Raw genomic sequence first — 4423 nt, 5'->3', positions numbered from 1 at the left:
TATATATATATACATATATATATATTGGAAAATGGTATGTTATAACACATTTGTAAATGTTCACTATAAACCCACTATCGGAGAAATAATATCGGAAGTACAGGAAAACTGTATATTTCGACTATCTGTAGTATATATATATATATATATATATATATATATATATACATATATATATATATATATATATATATATATATATATAAACAAGTAAATAGATAAATAAGAAACTAATCAACAACAAACTATGTTATACTCCTGGATTGTAAATCTAATTCCTTCATAACTCATTTTCGTACTCGTGTTTCCTGTCCTATATGAAAATACCAAGTAATTATTAGGGGTGAGGGTGGTATTGCAGTAAAATCATACATTAAATAATAACGATAAATAGTTGGGGATTAAAAGATAGTACGTCCCCCCCTCTATGATATAGTGAGGGTGGAATATCACCTAGTTTCCCCCCACAAAATAAGCCTCCATGCCCTTCACCCCCCATCTTGATCAGGATGTTTTGATCTGACGCACCTTGGAAAGAGTACAAAGTGTGTGTGTGACGTCACGACTCGCTGGGACGTTACAAATCCGGGTGTCGCGTTGCATTGTTTGTTGTGGACGACTGAACCGACTTGGAACAAATGTCGACGGTTTAACCGTGTCACACTTCATATCCTTTGGGATGGTGTTAGTGGCATGGGGGCTGTCATCCCTGCATAACACAACAAAACGCACACACACTTCCGTGATAATGCCGGGTGTACTTCTTTGCAGTGGGATTCTTTCACAGCTTCATTGTACACACAGTTATATATTCGTGGGTGAAACATACAGATTACCGAATAGAATTATTGTGGTTTTGCAAAACATGAACGACAGGATGGCAAATAGAGAACAAGTCATAGAATGCTCGGCTCATTCGAGATTAGAATATGCAGATATTGTTTCCTCTCAAAGTGGGGAATAAAAACATGTTTGGGAAGTACAAAAAGCAGCGAGCAAATTGGTTCCCAGCCTTGCAGACGAACACACTGGGGCATAAAAGAAGAAAAAGAGGTGTGTATTTACCTAGTTGTACCTAGTTGTATTTTACGGGAAGGGGAGCTATGCTCGTGGGGTCCCGTCTTCATATCTCATTTTATCTAAACTATTTTTAAATTCATGTATTGTTTTTGCACACACCACTTTCTCATCTAACTTGTTCCAACTGTCTATTGCTCTGTGAGGAAAGCTGTTCTTTTTCAAATCTCTTCTATAGCTGTCTTTTTTTATTTTCTTTCCGTGTCCTCTTGTATTTCTGTCATCCCATTTTATCAGATTCTCTCTATCAGTAATTTCTATGCCTTTCATGATTCTGTAAATAGCTATCAAATCTCCTCTCTCTCTTCTTTGCTCTAGTGTCTGTAGTTTAAGTTTTTGTAGTCTCTCTTCATATGATAGTTTTGAGAGTGTTGGTGCCAATTTTGTAATTGCTCTTTGTATTCTTTCAAGTTTTTTTATACATTTTTTTGTACTTGGTGACCATATCGTTGCTGCATATTCCAATCTTGGTCTTATCAGGGTGATTAGGATTTTCCTCACCATTTCTTCATCCAGGTATGTAAATGCAACTTTGATTGTTCTTATTAAATTATAGGTTTCTCCAAAAATCTTATTTATATGTTTCTCAGGTGACATATTATTCATAACAATGACTCCCAGGTCCTTCTCATTTTCTACTCTTTTTATTCCTTCTTCTCCCAAATTATATGATCCTGTTATTCTGTTTTTGCTTTTTCCAAATTCCATTATACTACACTTTTTTGTATTGAACTCCATCTCCCACTTCCTACTCCATTCTTGTACTTTATTTAGATCTCTCTGTAGTGATTCACAATCTTCTTCAGTTTTCACTCTTTTCAGTAATTTTGCATCATCTGCAAAGAAGCTCATATAGCTTTCAATTCCTTCATCCATATCATTAATATATATAGCAAACATTATTGGGGCCAGAACTGTTCCCTGCGGGACACCGCTTATTACTTCATTCCATTTTGAGTGCTGATCTCTTATCACTACTCTCATTTTTCTTTCTTGCAAAAAGTCTTCCATCCAATTTAGCAATTTACCTTGTATTCCTCCTTCATATTCTAATTTCTTAAGCAGCTTCTTATGTGGTACTTTGTCAAAAGCTTTTTTTAGGTCTAGAAATGCACAATCAGCCCATCCATCTCTTTCTTGTATTATATCTATTAGCCTTGAATAGAAACATATTAAATTGGTGACGCATGATCGTCCTTGTCTGAATCCAAATTGCCTTGGATTTAGTACGTTGTTTTTTTCCAAGTATTTTACCCATCTACTTTTGATAATTCTTTCACATATTTTTGCTATTGTACTTGTTAGAGAGACTGGTCTATAGTTGGTAGGTTCTTCTTTATTTCCTCCTTTATATATAGGTACTATATTTGCTTTTTTCCAATCTTCTGGAACTTTTCCTTCTTTTAAGGAACTGCTTATTATGCTATGTATTTTGTCTGCCAGTTCATTCCTGCATTCTTTCAGAATCCAGTTTGCTATTTCATCTGGCCCATGCGATTTTCTAACATCAAAATTACCCAAGTGTGTCAATATTTCATTCTTTGTTACTTCTATTTCTTCCATAGGGGGACTTTCTCTTTCCACTCAATCTCTTCAGGTTGTATATTTTCCCTTGTAAACACTGATTTAAAATGTTTGTTCATAATTTCTGCCATTTCCATTTCCTCAGTGTATTCAACTCCTCCTTGTCTTAATTTCTCCAAGTCTTGTTTGTTTTTCAGTTTATTGTTTACAAATCTGTAGAATAGTTTTGGTTGATCTTTACACTTTTCTATAACATCTTTTTCATATTTTCTTTTTTCCTCTCTGCACTTTTGTACATATTCATTTCTATAACCAGTATATATTTTCCATTTTTCAGGTCTTCTGTCTTTTTTCCATCTGGTCCAGGCTTTGTCTCTGTTGTCTTTTAACTCCCTACAACTTTTGTTGTACCAGCATTTTACATATTCTTTTTCTTGTTTTTGTCTTGGGACATACTTTTCCACTCCTTCTTTGTAAATTTTTGTCAAAATATTCCATTTCTCTTCCACTGATGTTTCTTCTTTGTATATTTCTTCCCAGTTTTCTTGTTGGAAGAATTCTCTTATTTTATCAAAGTTTGTTTTTTCATACATCATTCTTCCTTTTCTATATTGTTCATTTCTTTTCATATATTTTTCTTCATTAAGTTCCAGTTCAATCAGTATGTGGTCACTTTTACCTATTGGTGTTTTATATTCAATCTTGTCCACTATTCTAGGTTCAGATGTAATTATTAAGTCTAGCCTCGATGGTTCTTCTTCATTTCTATACCTAGTGTTCTCTTGTATCCATTGTGTCATTGAATGGTCAGTAATCATCTCAAGTAGAGCATTTCCCCATGAGTCATCACCACTCTTTACTGTCATTTCTTCCCAGCAGATTTCTTTGCAATTAAAGTCGCCCATCATAACTATTCTTCCTCCGTCTTCCATTATTTTAGTTAATGCTATCTTTGTGTCCTCTAACATACTTTTATGTTCACTCTCCTCCCATGAGGCTGTTTTCGGAGGCACATAATTGATCACAAATTTTCTGCTCTTCTTATCTCGGTCTTCCACTTCTATCATAATCATCTCTACTGTATTCTTTCCATATATGACACCTTTCACGTTTATATCCTTCTTAGTCAGGAACATAACTCCACCCCCTTGTTTTTTCTCTCTGTTTCTAATCCAATAATTGTATGTATCATGTCCTACACTGTTGGGTGGTAGTGGGCCTTTTAATTTTGTTTCTACAATTCCCATTATGTCCGGTTCTTTTTCTTTCAAATAATCATTCAGTTCATTCAATCCTGTTATCAATCCATCTATATTTGTGTAAGACACTCTTAGTTTTCTGCCACTTCCATTGTGTTCTCTGTTTCCCTTATGTTTTTCTTTAGTATGTCGAACTGCTTTATTTTCATGTTCACTACTCTCCAATAGAATCTCTCTTTCTCTGACTCCGTTCTTTCCTCGTTTTTTGCCTTAGCTTCAATTCTTTTCTGCTTTTCTGCCTCTCTTTCCTCCTTATTCATTTCTCTTTTTATCCATACCTTTTTATATTGATCATTTGTTGCTAGTTTCCCTGTCTTGGATAGAATTTTCTCTGCCGTTGTTTGTGACCTGAATTTAATCTTAATTGGTCTGGTCTTATCTGTACTATATTTTCCGAGTCTGAATTTTTCCTCAATTTCCTTTATAATTTCTGGTTCATCTTCCTGGATTAATTTTAATAAACTGCTTACTCTTTCATTTTCCTCCTTGATTCTTGCGGTTCTATCTGGGTTATGTTTCTCTTCCATTCCTAATATAATTATACATTTCTTTTTGTCAGCTAA

Source organism: Oratosquilla oratoria, chromosome 6 (genome assembly GCF_046742065.1).
Source record: "Oratosquilla oratoria isolate Oo_2021 chromosome 6, ASM4674206v1, whole genome shotgun sequence".
NCBI classification, from domain to species: domain Eukaryota; kingdom Metazoa; phylum Arthropoda; class Malacostraca; order Stomatopoda; family Squillidae; genus Oratosquilla; species Oratosquilla oratoria.
This window is presented reverse-complemented; position numbering follows the sequence as displayed.